The sequence below is a fragment of the Felis catus genome, chromosome A3, assembly GCF_018350175.1.
Source record: "Felis catus isolate Fca126 chromosome A3, F.catus_Fca126_mat1.0, whole genome shotgun sequence".
Lineage (NCBI taxonomy): Eukaryota > Metazoa > Chordata > Mammalia > Carnivora > Felidae > Felis > Felis catus.
In genome coordinates, this window is record NC_058370.1 from 29,604,511 (window position 1) to 29,628,967 (window position 24,457).

The 24,457-nt window shown below is 44.2% G+C and overlaps 1 protein-coding gene across 3 annotated transcripts in view; it reads left to right on the plus strand.

Moving 5' to 3' along the window:
• Positions 1-5,040: 5,040 nt before the first annotated feature.
• Positions 5,041-24,457, plus strand: part of PTPRA (protein tyrosine phosphatase receptor type A) — a 161,442-nt gene continuing 142,025 nt past the window's right edge. The window contains exon 1 of one of the 3 annotated variants that reach the window (XM_023251393.2): positions 5,041-5,163. The gene's annotated coding sequence lies outside the window, so the exon portion shown is untranslated. The remainder of the gene's footprint in view (positions 5,164-24,457) is intronic. The other 2 variants (XM_023251391.2, XM_023251390.2) reach the window with 2 other exon arrangements.

Consider the following 24,457-nt stretch of genomic DNA (forward strand, 5'->3'; position numbering starts at 1 on the left):
CTCACTGGAGCTTCTGGCTTTCCCTCCTTAACACCCCTAGAGCTGACTTGAATTGAGTGCTTGAAAAGAGTGACTCAGAGCCTGGTAAGGTGTTTCTTTTTCTTCTTTTCCCTCCATATGATTTGTAAAAAATGTAAGTTTGAATATCTTCCAAGGGGATATAAATCACACTACAAAGCGGCCATTTGTTATGCTCACCACTTATTACTTGGGGCAAGAATTTGGACAGGATAGAACAGTCGTTTCTGCTTCACGATATTTGGGACATGAGCTGGAAGACTCAAAGGCTGGGGTGACCTGACATCGGGGGGCTGAAATCATCTGAAGGCTTGCTAACTCACAAGTCTGGGGGTTGAAGCTGGTTGTTGATGGGAACCTTGGCTGGGGTCGTGGGCCAGAACACCTGTGACCCAGGAGAGTTCACAACATGGCAGCTGGGTTCCAAGGACAGCCTCCCAAGGGAGCCAGACAGAGCTGTGCAGCCTTCCCAAACCAGCTTTGGAAGTCACACGGGGCCCATGAGTACCTGCCACATTCTGTCAGGTGGGGGGACATTCCCACCCCGTTTCAAGGGCATATAGACTTCTTGCTAGGGGAGAGGCAAGGCTCTGGAAGAGTGTGCAGAGCCCGCACTGTGGCCAGTTTTGGGAATCCCAGTTAGGCACAGCCCATCAGCCTTCTATCACAATCAGCAGACAGGTCCAGGGAGAGGAAAAGAGATCTCATTAAGGCTCATCATTTGGAGTTCTTCCTCCTCAGGCTTGGCCTCACAATTGCTCACTGCCCTGGCAGTTCTTCGATGCCTTTTTAAAATGTTTCCTCCAGTTCCTCTAACTGTTCTCAGTGAAAAAGGGTTGGTATTTTGCAACCCAGCGTGCCCTCTCTGGAAAGGGGGCCCTGGGCACTGCATTGAGAATGTACACAGTAAAAAGCCTGCACCCCCAAAGTAACATGCCCCATATGAACTCCTGTGATGTGCAAACATTAAACACTACACATAGGAAGTTTAGAAATAGGTGAGAAATAACGATGACATAACAAACGAGGCGACTACATAACGGTGTATGCATGTGGAGAAGCACCAGAATTGTCCCAGGGGAGAGCTGTCGGAAAATTAAAGGCAGCTTTGTGTACTTTTTTGTAACGTTAAACACATTCCCTCCCTCCCCCAATATTTTATCATGACAACTTGCAAACACCTAGTTAAGTTGAAAGAATTTGCATTGAACATCTATGTACCCACCACCCGGATTCTGCCGTGAGCATTTTACTATACTTACTGTATCATACATTTCTCCATCTATCCATCCCTCTATCCATCTTAAGATGCACTTCAAACTAAGTTTCAGTCCTTGGTACACTTCTGTCTAAATACTTCAGAATTTCATTAACTACAGTTCATTATCTGCAATTTTTTTCTTTTTAGTATTACAATTTATATATAATGCTCAGATCTTAAGTGTACATTTGCAGAGTTTTGACAAATGCATACACTTACAGTGATATTTTTAAAACGGTATTTTTCCCCCAAAATCTCAGATTGCTCAATTAAAATTAATGTAAAAAGCCTTCTACTCTGAAAGATTTGCACAGCTGCCCTGGGTCTACAGTCATAAATGGGGCCACGTCTTGGCCAATGAATGGGGCTAGGATTGCGCCTAGGACCAGAATTTTGGGACTGGGGGCAAAAAATTTGGAAACCTTTCTTCTGGTTTAGGATATCAATGACAGCCCTGAGTGAGGGTGGAGGCCTTCTCAAGATAAGGGGGCTGCAATCTTTTTTAGGTACAAAGCTCAAGCAAATGACCCTTGGAGGTAGAACAGTGGCCTGGAAAGGCACTTGGCTCTCATTTACTCCAACTTTCTATCATTTTGCCTTGCTTTATTTTCATTACAGCATTTAGGAAATTTTCTTTTTCACTTGTTTGTTTATTGTCTGTCTCCCCATCCACAATCTAAATTCCTGAGAGCAGAGACCTTTTCTGTTTTATTCCCTGCTGCGTCCAGCACATGGTTTGCCCTCAGTATTTGTCGAGTGAGTGAATGATTCATTGTTCCATTTGCTAGATGGAGAAAGAAGGCCCGGAGAGGGGAGGTGATCTACCTAATGAAATAGGAGTCCTTTACCCCAATTCTCCAGCTCTTCAGTCCAGCCCTTTTCTCGTGAACCCTGTGACTCCTTGGGGCACCTGTGGGGTGGATGACGAGTGCCTACCTATACGTGTATGCACCTACACGTGTAGGCGTAGGCCCCGGCGGGCAGGGCCTAAAGCAGGACTGGGAGCAGGGCTTCGGCCTCCCACGTGGGTGGGCCTGAGTACAGGAAACCTGCCTGCCTTCTTCTCTCGGGCCTGCTCTCTTATTCTCTCCTCTTGGAAGACATCCCTTTGTCCTGTGGTGATGGGGCAAAAGTGTGGAACCCCTGGGCCTCAGATGGGAAGGGGAGGCTGGGCAGGTCTCCATAGGTGGGCAGATGAAGATGGAACTCTGTCCTCTCCAGTGGCAACAGGGTCTGTGTGATTACCGAGCTGAACCAAACCAGGGTCTTCAGGATGAGATGTCCAAGACCCTGCCTCTCCTTGGTCTGAGGTTCTCTCACCCCTACATGCACACCACAAATGTGCTGACCACAGGGCCACTGTCTCATGGAGAGAAGGAACTGCATTTCCTGAGAATGGGTCACTTGCCAAGCTGTACATGCTTATAATTCTCAGTCCAGGCCTGGGACGTTCCAGGAAGAGTAGCAGAGGGAGACTTAGGTCACTCAGTCAATGCCGGGGCTTGAACCCCAGGGCTCTGTGACTCTCACACCCAACCAGCAGCATTTTCCCAAGTGTGACCACATTGTGTGTGTGTGTGTGTGTGTGTGTGTGTGTGTGTGTGTGTGTAGGGGGGTATCCTTCAGATGATCTTGAGGATAAACACTTTTTTTCTAAATTTTACTTAAGTAAACTCTACCCCCCACGTGGGGCTCAAACTCCCAACCCCAAGATCAAGTGCTCTATGCTCTACTAAGCCAGCCAGGTGCCCCGACACTTTTTATTTTAATAGTTATTTTAACATATGTTAGAAAGTGTAAGTAGCATGTCAAACATTTTGTGGTAATATAAGTAAAATTGTAAAGAAATCAGCCAAAAGAAGCATACTAAGAGATAATAGGGTAGGTCAGATGTAGACAAGGCAAAACTAAGCTGGTGAGGTCTGGTCTTAAGGAACTGTTGCTACCCTAGCCACCTACATGCCTCCTGCACATACAGTCTTTTTTTTTTTTTTCCCCCCCCCAGGGTTTCTAAATGCTTTGAGTTCAGGCTTTCCCCCTGTGCAGGCAGATTGACTTGGGACTTTCTGGGAAATGTTTGGAAGAACTTGCCCCCATTGGCTGCCCCTGGGGTCTAACAGAGACTGGGCATGTGGCTAGAGTGTCCACTGGGCAGAGGCGCGGAGGGTTTGGCAGTTTGGTGACCCCTCTGGGCGGGCCCTGCTGAGAGGGAGCAAGAGACACCACTCTCCATAGAGAAGGAACTTCCCTGCCTGGGAAGGGACGGCCTGAAGGAGGCCCACCGCACCCCGTATTCCCAGGCCTTGGCTCTGGTCAGCATACACTCACTTATTCCACAAATGTGGAGGAGGGAGCGTGCATATACAGTCCTAAATTGGCGCCCCAACTACAAGCGGTGGTGGGGACTGGAGGTAATAGGGGCACCAACCCCGAGGAAATAGCAGCTGACGTGGACTCTTGCGCCAAAATGTACCCCCAGGCACCCCTTCTCACGGAGAGTTGCCGCTGGCCAGACTTCCCCTCGGAACCACCCACCGCAGGCGCGGACTCCAGCTCTGGGATTAAGGGCCCCCCAGCAATCTCCGTTTGCACACTGCTCTGCAATATGTCTCCAGCCTGCAGACGCCCAACCACTCGCCCTGATCGGGGATCGGAGCGTTCGAGGGACCTCGTGTGGGGGCCACAACCGGGAGAACGTCTCACCAGCCCCGTGTAAAGGGGCTTCAGCTGCGGACGCCCAAGTCCCGTAGCCTGGGAACCCACTGCGGCCGGACAGACGTACGCGTAGCTTTGGGACACCACACGTGGGGCAGGGATCCCCGGGGAGGAGGGCCACGCCTGCAACCCTGACCCCAGTCCCAGGGGCGGAACGCATATCCCGGTCCTCTGGGCGGTTTGAGCCTCCCCTCCCCCATGGCGTATCGCAAACGACATCCCCTCCGCAGAGCACCGTGTGTCGTATTTTTCTACTCGACTCGGTGGCAAGCCAGGCCCCGGTACGCGCATCTAGAAAGCGGGAGAGATTTCCTTGGGGTTTGGGTGGGGATGGCGTGAGATGACATGGTGCGTAAGAGGACACTTATGGTGCCAGGTCCATTCTAGGGGCTTCGCAGGTTCCTCTCCCCGAGAGAGCCTACGTCCTTTTGAGTACCTTGCGGCAACTGGGGGGAGGGTAAAAAGAATGGAACACATTTGGAGAGCGGGGTGGAAAGGCAGCTTTTGAGTTCCAGGCCGTCCTGGTTGCTAAACATTGGTATAACTTGCATTTGGCCTCAGTTTCCGCATCTGTAAGCTGGGAAGAAGGCCCACGTCCAGGGGGCTGGGACTGTCGAAGCGGAAGGCGTTGGTGCACCGGCATCAGTGCCCCCGGGCTCCGGCTTCCCCGACGTCTGAGCGGCGGTGGGGCGCACTCAAGCCTCCCCGGCGGCGTAGGAGCGGGCGAGACCGTGAGCCCAGGCTCAGCGCCCTACACAAGCTAGCTAGCTAGCGAGCGCTCGGAGGCGCGCAGGGGCGGGGCCCGCGCGGGCCGGAGACGCCCTTTCGGTATGGGCCAATCAGCGCCCGTCTCTGAACCGCCAATGAAGAAGCGCCTTACAGCCAAGGCCGGGTCGGGAGCGAGGCTGCGGCGAGTGCGGCGCTGACAGAGACGCGCGCGCGCTAGCCAGCTCGGACCCCGGGCCGCGGCCGCCATCACCGCCGCCCGCCCAGTCGCCCCTCAGCCGCTTCCCCTCGCCATGGAGGCGAGGCCGCCGCCGCCGCCGCGGAGCTCCGAGCCGCGGGCCGGGCGGCGGCCCTGAGGGCGTGTGGCGGGCCGAGACGCCGCCGCGGAGCCGAGGCGGAGCCGCCGTCCTCGTCCCCAGCGGTCCCGCCCAGCGCCGGACTCGGTGAGTGCTCTCGGCCGCCGCCGCCCCGGTGGGCTCCGCAAGGAGGGGGGGCGGCCCCCAGGCGCGGGTGGGAGGGGTCGCGGGCCGGAGCCCCAGCCCCTCTTTTCCCGGTAGCAGCCATCAGGCGGCTCTAGTGGGACCCCGCGTCCTTGCGCTGTCCGCAGGGAGGCGGGGGGGGGGGTCCCCGGAAACGTGCCGGACAGGGCGCCGACCCCTCTCGACTGCCCGGGAACTTCGCGTGCGTCCTCCTGGGGCCAGGCCAGGGCGCTGCCGTAGTTCATTCTGAACGAAGCAACTTGGAACGGTGAGACCAGAATCTGCTCAGGGCCATTTAATGGGGAGAAAGAGGAGAGCTCCTGGCATGAGAAAATTTGCTCTTGCGGAGACCAACTTTTCTTTCCCTTAACCCCCCCTGGCCCCTGTCCCAGGCCCCCCTCTTTTCCGCCCACTCCCAACTGTTGAGGCTGCTTAAAGAAGGGAAATAGGGGCTCAGAGCTGCCCAGAATTCAAGATGAGCCGATTGGGAACGCAGATCCCCTTCCTTTTTACTTTTGGTAAATAGAAGCAACCTTGGTTTTCGGATAATTGGTTCCACATTGTACGTCCTGAAGATACAAATGACAATGGCAGAGCCGAGGGTGGCTTGTTTGCTGGTGTTTTCGATCAGGGATGATGTTTGTAGGACCGAGAGGAGGAATGCTCAGAGCCTCCGTAGGCAGGGGCAGATGCCTTCAGAAACCTGTTCCCGGGGTAGGGATTCGTGCTCCAGGACCAGTCACCTCTCCCAGGAGGCGTCTTCGCCGGCCGCCTGTTTGCTGTGACGGCAGCCCCAGAACCAGAAGATGGTGGGCGAGGAGAGAACCGAGCGAGGGTGGAAGATGGGCGAACATCCTCCTGCCTGGCCACTCCTTCAGAAAACACAGATCTGATGCTGTCACTTGTTTACTTAAAAACTCCTCGCTCTCCTTTTCCCACGGGATGAATGAAGCCCAGAATGTCCCATCAGGTCATGCGAGCCTCTGGACAGGCGGGCCATTCATATGGACTCCGAGCTTCCCTCACCCCTGCTGGACTGCCTCTTCACGCCTTTGCACGCCCTTGCTCGTGCGAGCCTCTCCCCGCCCCGCCTTTACCTGCCAAGCTCTACCTCTTTCTTTAAAGATCTTCTCCTTCGGGAAGCCTCCTGAGGCCAGGAGCTGTGTCTTGTGTTCCTTTTTCCATCTGCCGTGCCGGGTGTCCTGTGGGTCCCATCCCGTCTCTTCCCCCTCGGGTGTCTTGTCTCTGTGTACTCCCGGACCCCCACTGCCCCAGAGCATCTTCTCCCGGGTGTTTCCTGAAGGCCTGCCTGCGTGGAGTCCCTGGCACGCCCGGGACTCTCAGGATCCCGGTTGCCTGTCTCCCCGTGTCCATTTCACCCAGTCCCCGTAAGTAGTCAGTCAGCAGGAACCGGCAGGTCTCACATCTTCCTGGTCTCCAATCTGCCTGTCTCTGAAGGCCTCAAAGCCCCCTGGTCTTTTTTCACCTCTGCTGGCCTCAAGTGGTCTGGCTCAGATGTGCCTTCTAGGGCGTGTGGGATCCAGGAGGCTGTTCACTGGGTACCTTTTAGCGAGTTATTTACCATCTGGATGAAATTCAGAACCAGAAAAGCCAATCTTCTGATTTAAGTAAAGGCATTCATGTGCCTTCTGTTTGCCACGTGATGAAGTGCTTGGGATGCAAAATAAAAGCAAGGGAGTAAAATCTCTACCTTTTAGGGGCTCATAGTACAGGTAAGGTGAATACAAAGACATCCTCAGTGCTATGACAATGTGATAATAGTAATAATAATAGCTACTTTATTTGCCTTGTGAGACACTTTGTAATAAATTCATTCTATGAATGACTTAATCTTTCAACAGCCAAGTAGGGGCTTATTCCTGTTTGACAAGGGTGGAAACTGAGGCCATATAGTGGGCAGATGGAGGAAGAGTCAGGATTTGAATCTTGGCAGTCTAGTTCCAGAGCATCTGCCACGCTGCATAGACAGCATTCCTTCCCTGAGAGGTCCAAGAAAGCTTTCCTGGGAGGGGTGTTTGGGTCATGAAGGGTGCGTATGAGTTTGTGGGTTGTAGACAGGATGTAGGAAAGAAGGAGCAGCCCAGGAGGGCTTGGAGGTGGAAGGAATCCACTATCCTTGGGGAGCAGGGAGAGGTTAAACAACTGGGTTGGGTAGAGGGGAGAAGGGTGGGAGATGAGATTACGGTGAGCTTGCAGGGCTGTGTGTGCTGTTTCCGAGTTTGGGCGGTGGAGAGCCACTGGGGGATTTTAAAGACCGTCAGGGACCTGCGCTGACTGGGCTTTAAAAGATCGCTTCGGGGCAGTGTGAGGCCAGATGCTGATGCCCCTGCAATTTAGGAGGCAATGACCAAGCCCTACTGGGGCAGAATGATAGCCCCTTAGACTCAGAGGGAGGCCTACAGAGAATCCTCAGTTTTGGGAAAAGATCGATACATCTGAGAAAAAAAACTCCAGCAGTATAAAAAGGAAGAGAGAAGAAAATAAGTCTCCCTCCTACCCTGCTTCCTCCAGAGATGGCTGAAGTTTCCAGTTTCTGTGGCCTTACATAGACACTGTTGCTTTAGAAACACATGTCTACCTGCCCATGTTCCTCCGCCCGTGGTACATACCAGTCACACCTTTTTCCTTTTTCCTTAGCACATTTAGAAAATCATTCCATATTTGTAGATATAAAGCTGTTCATTCTTTCTGTTGACATTTTAAAGTTTTTTCATTGTATGGCTGCAGCATAGTTTGTAACTAGTCTTTGTGTTAAGCAACATTTAAGTTTCCAGGTTTTTCTATTACAGTGTTACAATGAATGTTTTTGTAGATAGTACATTGTTAGGAACTTATGTGTAAAATGATCTGAACCATGTATTTCTAGAAGTGGAATTACTGGGTCAAAGAATATATGTGCATTTAAAATTTTCAGACATATAGCCAAATCGCCACCTCTTCAAGGGGGTTGTACTAACTCAGTCATTCTCCTCCCAAAATGTGAATGGGACTCAGTGGATTTTGATCAGCGTGTGTATGCGATGCTTTTTCAGATATCATAAGCCTACTTTTCCTTCACCTACTTCCCCCCCCCCCCCCCGCCATGTGATTCTAACTGATTTCTTTTGGTTTATGGAGGGAGACACTGAGGCTCAGAAGGATAAGTGCCTTGTGTGATTTGTCAGCATGGGTGGTGGTTGTTTTTTAAGCAGTTCTGATATTTGTATTGGTCCAGCACCTTTCACTGGAGGCACTCAGAATTGATTTGTAAACATTGTTGTATTATTTTTCTCCACCTTCATGTGGAAAAAATGGGATGCAGGTGAAGTTTGAATTTGAGTTATAAGCAGGAAGCTGGCCAAATACAGAATCTTGTCTTTTTACTTCCAATGCAATAACTAATAAATGTTCCCAAATACCAAAGCTGAAGAAATATGTTTTTAGTGAGACTGAGTACAACAAAAATAGCACTATATAACACAGACTTAATAAAATTGAACAGCAAACCCGTAAATAACCCAACATTAAAATTTGTTTTAATATATTCTCTATAAGGATGGCTGGCTCAGTCATTAGAGCATGTGACGCTTGTTCTCAGGGTTCAAGCCCGAGATGTTCAAGCCCCATGTTGGGTATAGCGTTTACCAAAATTATGTATATATACTCTCTATAGAAAAGATAATTTATTAAATTGTAAAATTTTAAATGTAAAATTGTATTTGTTTTATTTTTTTTAATTTTTACCTTAATTCCAGTTAACATAAAGTGTTATATTCGTTTCAGGTGTGCAAAATATACATACATTTATAATTATTTTTAATCTTTTATTTATTTTTGAGAGAGAGAGAGAGAGACCCGAGTGTGAGCAGGGGAGGAACAGAGAGACAGGGATCTGAAGCAGACTCCAGGCTCTGAGCTGTCAGCACAGAGCCCGACATAGGGCTCGAACCCAAGAACCATGAGATCATGGGATGTGTACAATATATTGATTCACCAACTCCATACATCACTTGGTGCTGATCACAGGTGCACTCCTTAATCCTCGTCGCCTATTTAACCCATCCCCCCACCCAAACTATATTTACTTTATTTATTTTTTTGTTTATTTTTAAGTAGGCTCCACACCCAATGTGAGGCTTAAACTCAGCCCTTGAGATCGAGAGTTGCATGCTCTACCGACTAAGCCAGGCAGGCTCTTGTACATTTAAATTCACATCTGTTTGTGTCAGTATACAGGCATGGCTTTTTTTAATAGTCTGTATACATGGAATATGATTTTTGTATTTTTGAAGAGCATCAAATATTTTATACTCATTTATGTATCTAATTTATATATACATATTTTTAAATTTTAATTATTATTATTATTATTTTTTATTTTAGAGAGAGAGAGAGAGAGCACAAGCAGGGAGAGGAAGAGAGAAAGAGAATCTTAAGCAGGCTCCACGCTCAGCTCAGAGCCTGACACGGGGCTCTGTCTCCCTAACTGTGAGATCATGACCTGAGCCGAAATCGTCAGTTGCTCAACTGACTGAGCTACCCAGGCGCCCCTCATTTATGTATCTGATTTAAATCACAGAATAGTATTCTATGCATTGATAACAGTAATTTAATTTTTTACTATTATAAATGATTTGGGTTAAGATTTTTTTTTGGTTAAGATTTTATTTTTAAGTGATCTCTATACCCATCATGGGGCTCAAACTCACAGTCCCAAGATCAAGACTCGTATCCTCTGCTGATTAGGCCAGCCAGGTGCCCCATAAAGGGTACTTTTCAGCACCTTTCTTCAAATACTTCTTTTGGATTATTTTCTTGGACTCTTGCTCCTAAGATGGGTTCACTGAGTCAGGTTATGGTTCCAGTGCCAAATTGCTATCTGGAAAGGTTGAACTACATTATAACATTATCAGCAATTTATGTGGCCCTTTTTCCTGACAATCCAGTCAATGGTATTACAAACAAAACCTAATATTTGATTTTATTAATTTAACCAAAACGTAATGGCACTTTGAATTAGGTTTAATTTACATTTCTCTGGAAAGAGACCAGTAGCTCATTTAGATTTTGAAATAAGTACAGTGCTATGTTATGTATCCTATCCAAGAGTTATGTATTTAAAGAACTTTTTTTTTCACCCAGTGTTTGTTTATTTTTGAGAAAGAGGACATGAGCAGGGGAGGGGCAGAGAGAAACGGGGACAGAGGATCTGAAGGGGGCTCTGTGCTGACAGTGGCGAGCCTGATGTGGGGCCTAAACCCACGCATCATGATACCATGACCTGAGTTGAAGTTAGACGCTCAACCGACTGAGCCACCCAGGCACCCCTAAAGGCAACTTGTTTTTAAGGAAATACATGGTTAATAGGTCAGAAATATTGAGGAAATTTAGGTATGAAACATAAGACTAGATGCTGTTTAACTGAGAATACTAGACATTGTGCCAGGAACTGGGGATATCCTAGAGTAACATGGATGTGATGTATGACCTTTCACATTTGTGAGCTAATGCCAGAGAAATTCAATGTTAGACAGTACTTAAAAATTTACAAAGGCCCTGAGCTGAGAAGGGGTTTAGTAACTTAGGGCATTGCTTCTCTAACTTGAATGTTCACATCAACCATCGGGGGACCTTGTTAAAATGCCAAGTCCTGGGGCGCCTGGGTGGCGCAGTCGGTTAAGCGTCCAACTTCAGCCAGGTCACGATCTCGCGGTCCGTGAGTTCGAGCCCCGCGTCGGGCTCTGGGCTGATGGCTCGGAGCCTGGAGCCTGTTTCCGATTCTGTGTCTCCCTCTCTCTGTGCCCCTCCCCTGTTCATGCTCTGTCTCTCTCTGTCCCAAAAATAAATAAACGTTGAAAAAAAAATTTTTTAAAAAATGCCAAGTCCTAATTCAGTAGGTCTAGGGTGGGACTTGGGATTCTGCATTACTAACCAGCTCCCTGGTGAGGCTGATACTGCTGTGGGTGGCTTGATCGCATTTAGAGTAGCAAGGCCTAATTGAGGCCTTTGTAAGAGGGGTAGTTCTCCACACTGGCTGCACTTTAGATTCACCCGAGGAACTTAAAAAATCAGGGATGCAAATACCCCACCCCCAGGTATTTTGATTTAGTTGGTCTAGGGTGAGAGGCCTGAGAATGTGTATTTTTTTTAACTCCCCAGGTGGTTCCAGTAGGCAGCCAGGGCTGAGAACTACTGGGCTAGAGAGAGGCAGTAGCCAGAGTTGAAGGGCCCTGTGTGACATGCAAGGGTGTTGGACTTTATCCTGAAGGCAGAGCTAAGCCATTATAGGATTATAAAGAGGAGAGTGAACTAATCAGATTTGCAGTTGTAAAAAGTTCACTGTAGCTGCCATCTGGAGCGGTAGTTTTCAAAGTGGGGTAGGTAAGATGATTCACTGTGATGCTGGAAGAAAATTAGAGCTTTTTATCATTTTTATGATAAAGCATTAAATTTAGGTATTGTCACTGGCATCTTTTTGGGTCTGTAAGTTAGTGTTAATGTGTTAACTGTAGAACTTTGGGTGTCCTCAAGGGAGTTCTGCTGTGAGCAAGCAGATCCATAACCATACATTTGCTTTCAGTATATTGCATCATTGATAACAGTTTATGTTAGTTTTTATTAAACTAACCCTCACAAAATGGACAAGTGACTTAAAGCAATTTCTGCAAAGAAACCAGGGACTGAAGAAAATACGAATAATGCAAGCACAAATAGCTGACCCTTGTTCAGGTATTACAAACTCTTGGTGAGCTACTAAATCAGGTTGAATAAGTCAGCCCTTAATATATTGGAAAGTATAGAGAAGCCTATTTAAAACATGGATTTACATCCTCTGTCACTGATGGGAATCTTGTTTTAAGAGTATGTAGAACCTTGAGATATGAAATAATGAAATATAAGCCTGTCATTAGTACCAAGACATCTGAAAACAGCATACAGAGAAACTCTACATTTTTCTTTTTCCAGTGATTTTTTTTTTATTTTTATTTATTTATTTATTTTTTCAACATTTATTTATTTTTGGGACAGAGAGAGACAGAGCATGAATGGGGGAGGGGCAGAGAGAGAGGGAGACACAGAATTGGAAACAGGCTCCAGGCTCTGAGCCATCAGCCCAGAGCCTGACGCGGGGCTCGAACTCACAGACCGTGAGATCATGACCTGGCTGAAGTCGGACGCTTAACCGACTGCGTCACCCAGGCGCCCCTCCAGTGATGTTTAAAGTTATAGGTTATTCAGTGAGATGCTTTACACAATTTTATTAACCTAGTGACTAAAGTATATATTTTGAGGTTTCTCGTTCTTATGGAAGACAAAAAGACACATACCATTGACAGGTTCTTCCTGTTGTGCCCTACCCACCAAAAGGCTTGCTTTAAAAAAAAGTATGGAAAACAATATGTCAAGAAACCAAAATGCATTCCTTTTTCAGCAAATACTCTTGTATGATGAACAGAAAATGTTGAAGATTTGAACAGTATTAGGACAAATTCTGCAGTATGGGAGGTTTGCTATATGTAATTATAAAAGTATAGAAGCTTCTATCATGTCTTAGTATTTGCTAGGTTTTCTTTTAATAATACCCCCCCCCCCCAATTACATCTTTTGTGAGCTACTGGAGGAAGATTATACTGGAGAAGACATAATAGTAAATGATTGCTTTAATGACACTGCTGTGTGGAATAATTCTCTAAATGTAAACTACCGACAAAGTTGCTTTGACTGAATAAAAGGATGAAATTCATTCACTGCCTCTTCATGGACTATTGAGGCAGGTTATCATTTGTTGGCTATCTTGTAGAGTTGATGTTATGCATTTTTCTTTTACAAAAAAAATTGTTGACTTTTTCTGTGTGTGCTACCTGGCAAATATTATTTGAAAAATTAATATCCTCAATCTGTCTCTTCAAGTAAAGGTGTTATCTTAACAGTGAATGAAAAGTAACCACTTTTTCTCTTACAAAGAAATGTGGTCTGGAGTAGTCTTTTCCTCGTAATTAAAAAAAAAAGCTTTATTGAAATATAATTTACATATCATAAATTCACCCTTTTAAAATGTACAGTTCAGAGGTTTTCAGTATATTCTTGGAGTTGTACAGTCATCACCACTATCTAATTTCAGAACATTTTCATCATCCCAAGAAGAAATTATGCACCCATTAGTGTCATTCCCCGTTCAGCCCATCCCCCAGCCTCCGGCAGTCAGGTTACCTTTCTGAGTCTATGGATATGCCTGTTCTGGACATACCATATAAATGGAATCATACAATGTGTGGCTTTTACCTAGTTAATGTTCTTGGGGTTCCTCCATGTTGGGCATGTATTCGTACTTCATTGCTTTTTGTAACTGAGTGATACAATGTCCCATTATATGAATACACCACATTTTGTTTATCCCTTAATCAGTTTTTGAACATTTGGATTGTTTCCACTTTTTGCCTATTAATGAATAATGCTGTCGTGAACATGTTTCTACGTAGACATATGTTTTAATTTCTCTTGAGTATATGCCCTGGGAGTGAAATTGCTGGGTTAAATGGTGATAACTCTTTAACTTTTAGAGGAGCTGCCAAAACCGTTTTCTAAAGCAGATGCGCCATTTTGCAGTTGTAGCAGCAGTGTACCAGGGTTCTGGTTTCTCCATATCCTCAACAACACTTGTTGTTCTGTTTTTTGTTTTTTTTTTTTTTTGTAAGCTCCACACCCAATGTGGGGCTGGAATTCACAACCCCGAGATCAAGAGTTGGGGGCTCACTGACTGAGCAAGCCAAGTGCCCCCTCTGCATTCTTGATTAAGCTGTCTTAGTGGGTGTGAAGTAGTATCTCACTGTGGTTTTTATTTGCATTTCTCTGATGATTCATGATGTCATTGTTATTTTGTTGCACCTATAAAAACTCTCATAACTCTACACATGAAAAACTTGGAAACATAATTTGTTACCTGATAAAAATCTCCAAATGTATTTCTAAAAAATGTCCAGATGATCTAGTGAAATAAAGGACCTAGACATTGATCATCAGTGGTTGTTAAAACCATTAGGAAAGTTTATAATAGATCAGACTGACAGTCTTATGATTAATTATGTTATCTCCAAAATGGATACAACTAAACCTTATGTTCCTCCAGTGCTGTACAGTAGGAAAAATATAACACCATTCATGAAATATTCTCCCCCAAACAGAATAAGATCAAATCTGACTTATTAAATTTCTAGATTTAACACAAGTTTATAGAATGTAATTAGAAAATCATGTGAGAAATTCTACAGACGAACCCAGTTACTTCAAATAATGCAAAAAAAAATGGAGAATTATTACAGATTAGCAAAGACTTGAGACATTAACTCAATGTAATATGTATACCTTGTTTAGATCCTGTTTCATATAAACCAGCTGTAAAAAGATATTTATGAAACCATTGGCAATAATTTGAATATCATCTGTATATTTGATGATTTTTGAAAAATTAATTATTTTAAAGTATTAGTATTGGAGTTATATTAAAAGGCAAGACTCCTGGGGTGCCTGGGTGGCTGAGTCAGATAAGCATCCAACTCTTGGTTTAGGCTCAGGTCATAATCTCAGTCATGGGATCGAGCCACGATGTGGAGCCTGCTTGGGATTCTCCCTCCCTCTCTCTCTCTACCCCCTCCCTACCTCAAAAAAAAAAAAAAACACCTGACTGTTTTCTCTTAGAGATAAGTACTGTAGTATTTATGGATGAAGTAATGCAATGTCTCAAATTTGTTTTAAAATAATTCATTGTGGGGGCATCTGGATGGCCCAGTCGGTTCAGCGTCCCACTTTGGCTCAGGTCATGATCTCATAGTTCTGTGAGTTCGAGCCCCGCCTTGGGCTCTATACCGACAGCTCAGAGCCTGGAGCCTGCTTCGGATTCTGTGTCTCTTTCTCTCTCTGCTCCTCCCCCACTCACACTCTGTCTCTCTCCAAAATAAATAAAAACATTTTTTAAAAGTTAAGGGGCGCCTGGGTGGCGCAGTCGGTTGAGCGTCCGACTTCAGCCAGGTCACCATCTCGCGGTCCGTGAGTTCGAGCCCCGCGTCAGGCTCTGGGCTGATGGCTCAGAGCCTGGAGCCTGTTTCCGATTCTGTGTCTCCCTCTCTCTCTGTCCCTCCTCCGTTCATGCTCTGTCTCTCTCTCTGTCCCCCCAAAAAATAAATAAACGTTGAAAAAAAATAAAAGTTAAAAAAAATAATAATTCATTGTGGGGCCACCTGGGTGGTTCAGTCAGTTGAGTGTCTGGCTCAGGTCATGATCTCACAGTTTGTGGGATCGAGCCCTGCATAGGGCTCTGCACTGACAGGGTGGAACCTGTTTGGGATTCTGTCTCTCCCTCTCTCTTCCTGCCCCTCCCCTGCTTGTATGCACGTGCGTGCTCGCGCTCTCTCTCTCTCTCTCTCTCTCTCTCTCTCAAGATAAATAAACTTAATTTGGTCATTTATAGATGATTTACCATATATTAATAGTTATCGAAGCTGGATATATGTATAAAAGAGTTTATTATAGAGTTTGCACTTCTTTTGTGTGTTTCAACATTTCTATAGTAAAAAGTTAAAAAAGAAAATACTTTAAGTGAATAGTTTTAGTGGGATTGCAAATCCATTTGTTAGGAATAAAAAAATGTAACATCTCCTGATTAGTTTTCAAGAGTAATTGCATCAGGGAAGATGGACATTTGCCAGCGAGATTTAAAGGAAAATGTTTGTATAATGGTTGGGGTTGGAAAAATAAATGGCCATGATTTAGTAAGCACTGCCATAGTGCTCCTTCCTTTTGGACCCATATTTCTTTCTGGCTATGATAGCCATTAAAGTCAAGCATTGATTTGAGACCAACTTTTAGATTGCTCTGTCGTAAAGTATTAGAATGAGGTTTTTCAAGCAGAGGGAGAAATATTTGATTATATGGATCACACTAATATTTTTAAAATTAACTTAATATTTTAATGATAGCAATAGTTTTTATACTTACCCATGTAGAAACCATTATTGTGATCATTACTTTGTTACATTTGAAAATCAGTGTTTTGTAGCATTCACATTTATTAGTACTGTTGTCATATTTATAGGTGAGCGTTTTTTGGGGATGTATATATTGGTTGATTGGCTGGTGTATAGTTGAAAGGTTTGTCATTACTGTGGAGAATGAATTGGACAGAGTATAGAGACTAATTTGTTGGTTGTTAGAGCCAGGAGTGATGGCATTCGGGAATGGTTTGGGGTAGGGCGAGTGGGGATAGAGATGGGGATGGGAAATGTCTGGTAAGTATGATTTAAGCAATGGAAATGTTAGTAGGGTTCCAGAACCCTGGCTTTTTAGAAGAGATGATTGTCAGTGAACTGAGCTTCTGTGTGTGGGAAGAATTTGAAACCTCATTGCTATGAATTGTGCAAGTGGTTCTCAAATATTGATTGACAAGTAAGTAGCTTAACCAGCAATTAGCTTTCAAACGTTGGTTGGCTGGTGGCTTAATACAATGCCGTAAATACATTAATACTACCCGTTAATAAAGAGAATGTCTTCCATTGATGTATCAGCAGTACTGTTACCAGAGCAATGTGGAATAGTTCCAGGACTTTCGACTGTTCTTCTAAAAGGAACTGGGGGAGGGGTGGCAGAGCTTATACAGGGATGCTTCTGTTCTTCTGGTGGTCCTTTCCATGTCTCCAGTGATGTGAATGCTTTACTCACCTCTCAGGGAGTGAGGCCAGTCCCCGATTCAGTACCTCTGCCTGCTTTCTCTGTGAGACCACTGCTCTTTGGTGCTCCTTACTGCCCGACTGAACCCGCTTACTTTGTTAACGGGCTAAATTCACAGCGACTTCCAGCTGGTGTTTCTCTCTTTACCCAGTCTGGGGTGCTAGCCTGGCCCAGCGTTTTGCTACTCGTTGGTAGAAATCATAAAAGATTGCTTTTTCTTCTTGTAGTTCATACCCAGTTAGCAGTAGTGCTGTTGGCAGCAGTTGTGAACCTCTCAGGCAGTGATCCTTGATAGTGGCTGTCTATGGTGGAGGGGAGGCAAGTTTGAGAAAGTGTTGTTGTTTTTGTTAAATGTTTATTTTGGCAGAGAGAGAGAGAGTGCGCAAGCAAGTGGGGTGGGGGCCAGAGAGAGAGGAGAGAGAGAATTCGAAGCAGGCTCTGTGGTGTTAACGAGGAGCCTGACTTGGGGCTCGATCCCACGAACTGTGAGGTCATGATCTGAGGCAAAATCAGCATCAGACGCTTAACTGAGCCACCCAGGCGCTCCAAGGTTTTTAAAAAACAAAAAAAAAAAATACATGGGGCACCTGGGTGGCTCAGTCAGTTAAGTGTCTGACTTCAGCTCAGGTCATGATCTCGCAGTTTGTGAGTTTGAGCCCGGCATCGGGCTCTGTGCTGGAAGCTTGAAGCCTGGAGCCTGCTTCGGATTCTGTGTCTCCCTCTCTCTGCCCCTCCCCTGCTCGTTCGCTTGCTCTCTCTCTCTCAAAAATAAGAATAAACATTAAAAAAATGAAAAAAAAAACCCATGGTATTATGTTTTTTAGTCAGTGTATTTTTAAGTTCTGCTTCATTTAAAATCTTGTATGTGGGGCGCCTGGGTGGCTGTGTCGGTTGAGTGTCCTTTCTTCGGCTCAGGTCATGATCTCGCAGTCCGTGAGTTCGAGCCCCATGTCAGGCTCTGTGCTGACTGCTCAGAGCTTGGAGCCTGTTTCAGATTCTGTGTCTCCCTCTCTCTGACCCTCCCCCGTTCATGCTCTGTCTCTCTCTGTCTCAAAAATAAATAAACATAAAAAAATTAAAAAAAAATAAAATAAAATCTTGTATGCGTTTCAATAATTAGTACATGTGCATGTTAAAATATTCCCATAGTATTAAAAATACACAATAAAAGGTAATTCTCACCCATCTTCCAAGTTCCCCTCTTCAGAAGCATCCCCAGGTACTATGAAACTTGTAAAATCTTCCATAAATAGTACATGCTCATACAGTGTGTTTCTTAAGTTTGACATTTCAGCTAACATTGAAGGAGGCTATGGGCGTTTTATGTTTACTCAAGGGGGTGAGTGTTAAGGCAAATTGAGGTGTGCTGTTCTTACCTTTGGGTGGGGGGTTAGGTGGAGTTCAGTAGTTTCTCCAGTGTTAGTGGGAGAGATTGCTTAAACAGTTCATGCTTACTCAGTTGCATTTAGTTTTCAAAGGTTCTACTTTAAAGGCTATTGGAGAGCAGGTAGTGGTTAACAGAGCAGCTCACTTATCTGTGTGTTTTTTTTAACGTCTGAGTGGGGCTTTTGTGCACAGAAAGGACTACTTAAAGTTACTTGGGTTTAAATTAATATTCATTTGATTTAAGTGGCAAATGAAAAACTTGGTTTTCCTTTGGTCTTGTTATTGTATTTGTAAGCATTGTAATTTTTGTACAGAAATAAGAGCAATAACTTTTACTTGCTCTTTAATTAACGTAATTCAAGCTTAACATATGAAATTCCTTCATATTCCTTTATTAGGGGACTAAATTTCCTTGGGTGTTTAAAATACATTTATACATTCAATCTGTCAAGTACAGCCAGTCTTTGATAGGTCAGAGTTACCACCTTAATAAGCAGAATCTCCTTAAGCACTTGAGCAATACTGAGAAATTAAACTTACAAATTTAGAAAGCAGACTCTCTTAAGACTTCCAGTGCTTTTCATTAGCTGAATCTGAATTACCAACATTTAAAAACCACATATCCTAACCTAACCAAAACTTAGTACTGTGGGTATGATATACCTTATCTTGTTCATGTCTTTTTCTTCCAGAGTTGTAATGTCATTTACCCAATTAAGGAAGAAATGGGAAAATGTAGAAAGGATGAGAGAGGGAAAAGAAAGGAGTAAATGTTATAAACTGTACATTTACTCCTCTAACTATCTTTCCAGGAGTTCTGTGACACACTGTCCTGTTTTTTTCTCTACCTCTATGGCCACTCCTCAGTTCCCTTAGGCCCCTCTTCTCTAATCACTCTTGAACTTCTCAAATATTTCCATCCTCAGCCCTCTTGTGTTTCATCCTACACATTCTTCCTGGAAGCACATGCCTAGGCCCATGGCTTCAGCTTCCGGCTTCTTGCTAATTAGGAGAAAATTTGTCCTCAGCACAGACTGGATGATAGCCAACAACCTACTGGTCGTCTCTCTTGGGCTGTTTCCCAGACACCAACAGGCTCAGAACTGCCCTCATCTTCCCTTTAAATGTGTTATTTTTATATTTTCTATTTTGATGAATGGCACAACCCAGTAACCCAGACCAGAGACTTGGATGATAATGTTCATGTGGTTAATGATGTGTTCCTGTCTGTTTTACCTTTAACATTTCTCAAATTTGCCTAATTTCCTCTATCCCATTTGTCCCTTAGCTCAGGTTTTTTTACTCACGTAGATGACTGCTACAGGTTTCTTAGATGTCTACTCATTACTTCCTTGTTCCAGGTCATTTGTCACATTGCTACCAAGAGTACTTGTTTTGATTTCTTGTCTAATCACAGCACTCTCCAGTTTGTTTTTTTTAATTTTTTTTCTTTAAGTGTTTATTTATTTTTGAGACAGAGAGAGACAGAGCATGAACAGGGGAGGGTTGGAGAGAGAGGGAGACACAGAATCTGAAACAGACTCCAGGCTCTGAGCTGTCAGCACAGAGCCCAACGTGGGGCTCGAACTCACGGACCGCGAGACCATGACCTGAGCTGAAGTCGGACACTTAACCAACTGAGCCACCCAGGCTCCCCAGCACTCTCCAGTTTAAAATCCTCTGGATGGGCACCTGGGTGTCTCGGTCAGTTGAGCATCTGACTCTTGATTTTGGCTCAGGTCATGATCTCACGGTTCATGGGTTCGAGCCAGTGTGCAGCCTGCTTGCAATTCTCTCTCTCCTTATTTCTCTGCCCCTCCCCCCTCAAAATAAAATAAAATCCTCAATAAAATTCATACTCCTTATCATACCAAGTTTTTGCATTCCAACTCCTCTTAGCCTTTCTAGCCTTACCATCCCCCCCCACCCCCCATGCCCGTTGTGCTATACTTCTTCAGATTGTCTGCCTTTGGCTAGACTGCCCATATCCCTCTTTGCCTGGCATTATAATTTCTTATATGAGGATTACCTCCTAGAGTCAGCATTGCCTTACTGACTGCCTCAAGTCTGATCTAGGTATAAATCCTGCACTTATTTCTGTCAAGTCACTTACCATATTGTGTGGTAATCCATACAGTTATGTTGTGTAATAATCCAGACATTAGCATGTGCAGATTAGTGTTCTTAGAATGGTATTGGTGGTTCAAAATGGTAGTAATATGTAGTTTTGCTGAGGCACAAATTCATGTTACCTGCTCCTTGAGTTTGGCAGCAAGTGGGTTCACTTAGCTCTTCAGTGAGCCTAACCTCACTTCAGGATCTAAAGCTGTCTTTTTATTATTTCCTGCTTTTTCCTATTCATATTTTAGTTTTGTAAGTTTTATTTTCTGATTCCAATACTGGAAAAGTTTTTTTTTTTTAATGTGTTTTATTTATTTTTGAGAGAGAGAGAGAGAGAGAGAGAGAGAGAGAGCAAGCAGGGGAGGGGCGGGGGGGGGGGAGGGGGACAGAGGATCCAAAGTGGGCTCTGTGCTGACAGCAGACAGCCCAGCGCAGCGCTCGAACTCACGAACCACAAGATCATGACCTGAACTGAAGTCAGGCACTTAACTGACTGAGCCACCCAGGTACCCCAAAAACTGGAACATAGTTTTAAAACAAGAAACTTTAAGCCCCTATTATGCCCTCAAAACTCAGAAGGTTTTTGAGATGCCTTTTTCTTCTTTTCTTCTCCCATCCTCCTTATCTTTGGCATGAAGTTAGGGGATGCAAACTCAAACATGTATTTGGAGGCCAGGTGGGCACTCTGAATGAGAGGACTAGATCTGCCGGGTCCTGTGCCACACTGGAGGTTCCATGGCCTAAAGGAGTTCACATTCGATTTTTTTTTTTAATTTCTTTTTTAACATTTTATTTATTTATTTATTTATTTATTTATTTATTTATTTATTTATTTATTTATTTCAACGTTTATTTATTTTTGGGACAGAGAGAGACAGAGCATGAACGGGGGAGGGTCAGAGAGAGGGAGACACAGAATCTGAAACAGGCTCCAGGCTCCGAGCCATCAGCCCAGAGCCTGACGCGGGGCTCAAACTCACGGACTGCGAGATCGTGACCTGGCTGAAGTCGGACGCTTAACCGACTGAGCCACCCAGGCGCCCCTCATTCGATTTTTTTTAACACACTGTGCTACCAGTTTGTGACAGTCACTCTAACTGCCAAAGACTATACGTATATGATCCAGTTTATCTTTCTCTTTGAAATTGAATTCATAAAACAAAAGTAACCATACTATTACTTATTCTTCTAGACTCCACTGATGTATCACCTACTTAGTGAAGCTTCCTGATTTCACCCAGAGATTACCTTTCCTTTCTTTTAGGATTGGCATAACAACTGTACTGTTGATCACAGTGTATTTTAATTACTTATTTTCATGTCTAATTTCCTGATAGTTTATTGAGGACAATTATTTATTGATGAGCATGTCTTCTATTAAGAGTTTAATACATTTGCGTTGAACATTGAATGAAGTACTAGGCAACAGGTATTGATTAAAACCAAAATGTGGAGGGGTGGCTGGGTGGCTCAGTTGGTTAAGTGTCCAACTTCACCTCAGGTCATGATCTCACGGCTTGTGGGTCTGAGCCTCACATCAGGCTCTGTGCTGACAGTTCAGAGCCTAGGGTCTGCTTCGGATTCTGTGTCTCCCTCTCTGTGCCTCCCCTGCTCATACTCTGTCTCTCTCAAAAATAAATAAAACATTTAAAAAATTAAAAAAAAACCAAAATGTGGAGGTCAAGAATATAATAACACTTTTTTTTTTTTCTTTTAGTGATTTGGAGCACTGTGTGTCTACACTAAATTTCAGCTTTGCTTATTATTACTGAGAATTAAGTTACCGAGAATGTTAGTGATGATGTCTGTGTTGTTGGATTTGATGTGGACAAATCTGTGTACAGATGGTGGTGACTAAACAACTTAATCACAAATAAACAATGTTTTGTCCCCCTGAGAAAAGATGCATTGCTGGGGAAACTTCTTGCTTCCACTTTCATATGGTTAAGAGAGATTAAACACCTGATGATTATGGAAAATATCATTAGTAAAATGAGGAACTTTAGTACCTTGGACGAAAAGGGATTTGGAATTAGCAGACTTCAGCTCTATTTCTGGTGATACTAATTAGCCATCTGACTACACAAGTCTCTCTGGGTCATAATTTCTTCATCTGTAAAGTGATAAGGAACTTGATGGTTTAAGATCCTTCTATCCCTAAAATTACTTAATTTGAAAACACTGTAATTTCTAAAATATTATGGCCAGTGAAGGAAGTACTTACGGTCAAGCTCTTTCCGAGGAGAATTTGAAGTAATTTCCTGAAATGTATGATGGCTTGTGTGTGTGTGTTTCGAAGTTTTCTAGAAAGACACCAAAGAAATTGGTAATAATAATAATTACCTCTGGGGGCTAGGGTAGTGGATGGCCACTGGGAAGGATGCCTTCTAGTCAGTGTATTTTCTTTTATATATTTTGAATTAAAAAAATTTTTTTTTCAACGTTTATTTATTGTTGGGACAGAGAGAGACAGAGCATGAACGGGGGAGGGGCAGAGAGAGAGGGAGACACAGAATCGGAAACAGGCTCCAGGCTCTGAGCCATCAGCCCAGAGCCTGACGCGGGGCTCGAACTCCCGGACCGCGAGATCGTGACCTGGCTGAAGTCGGACGCTTAACCGACTGTGCCACCCAGGCGCCCCTATATATTTTGAATTTTATAACGTGTGCCTGATCATCTACTCAATAAGGACAAATTTAAATTTATACACATATACGTAAAAAAAAAAAAAAAGTCAGAATAAAGGGAAGATAAAGGTCTCATGGTAAGGGAGAGGCATCCTGGGGATGTTAGTACAGAGACTGAGTCTATTAGATGCTGTGCAGTCATTTACTTATTTATTTATTTTTATTTTATTTTATTTTTTTTATTTTGAAAAGAGTGGATGCACACATGAGCAGGGGGAGGGGCAGAGAGAGAGGGAGAGAGAATCCTGACTTGGGGTGGGGTTTGATCTCATGATCTCATGAGATCATGACCTGAGCTGAATTCTGGTGTCAGACACTTAACCAACTGAACCACCCAGGTGCCCCTTTTATTTATTTGTTTGTTTGTTTATTTATTTATAGGCTCCACATGCAACATAGGGCTTGAACTCATGACCCTTAGATCAAGAGTTGGATGCTTTTCCACCTGAGCCACACAGGCGGTCCCCCTTTTAGCTATTTTTAAGTGCATATATCAGTGTAGATTCACATTGATTATCGTGCTACTATCACTACCGTCCATATCCAGAATATTTTCATCATCCCCAACCGAAACTCTCTACCCTTTAAACAGTAACTTCCCATTTCTCCCTTCCCTATTCCCTAGCAACTACCTTTCATTAATTCTTCTTTTTTAATTTTTATAAATGTTTGTTTATTTTTTGAGAGAGAGACAGAGTGTGGGGGCAGGGGAGGACAGAGAGAGAGGAAGACACAGAATCTGAAGCAGGCTCCAGGCTCCAAGCTGTCTGCGCAGAGCCCAACGCAAAGCTCGAACTCACAAACCGCAAGGTCAAGACCCGAGCCGAAGTCAGATGTTAAACCGACAGCCACCCAGGCTTCTCTCATTCTTTTTTTTGTTTTCTTTTTTTTTTTTAAATAAATACTGTATTTCCTTTATTCAAAGATAAGGAAGTATTTTTTAAAATTTATTTTGGGGGAGAGAGAAAACATGAGCAGGGGAGGGGCAGAGAGAGAGGGAGAGAGAGAATCCCAAGCCGGCTCCATGCTGTCAGCAGAAGAGCTCGACTCGAGGCTTGAACTCATGAACTGTGAGATCATGACCTGAGCTGAAATCAAGAGTCAGACGCTTAGCCAGCTGAGTCATTCAGGTGCCCCTACCTTTCATTAATTCTTAACATTAAACACAATTTGGTCCCAGATGTACTGTATTACCTTTTTAAATCTTATATGTTGATGGCATTAGGTTACTAATATTTTGGTTAGAACTTTTTTTAATACAGCTCAGACTTTTTTTTTTAATTTTTTTATTGTTTATTATTTTTGAGAGAGAGAGAGACTGAGAGCAAGTGGGGAAGGGGCAG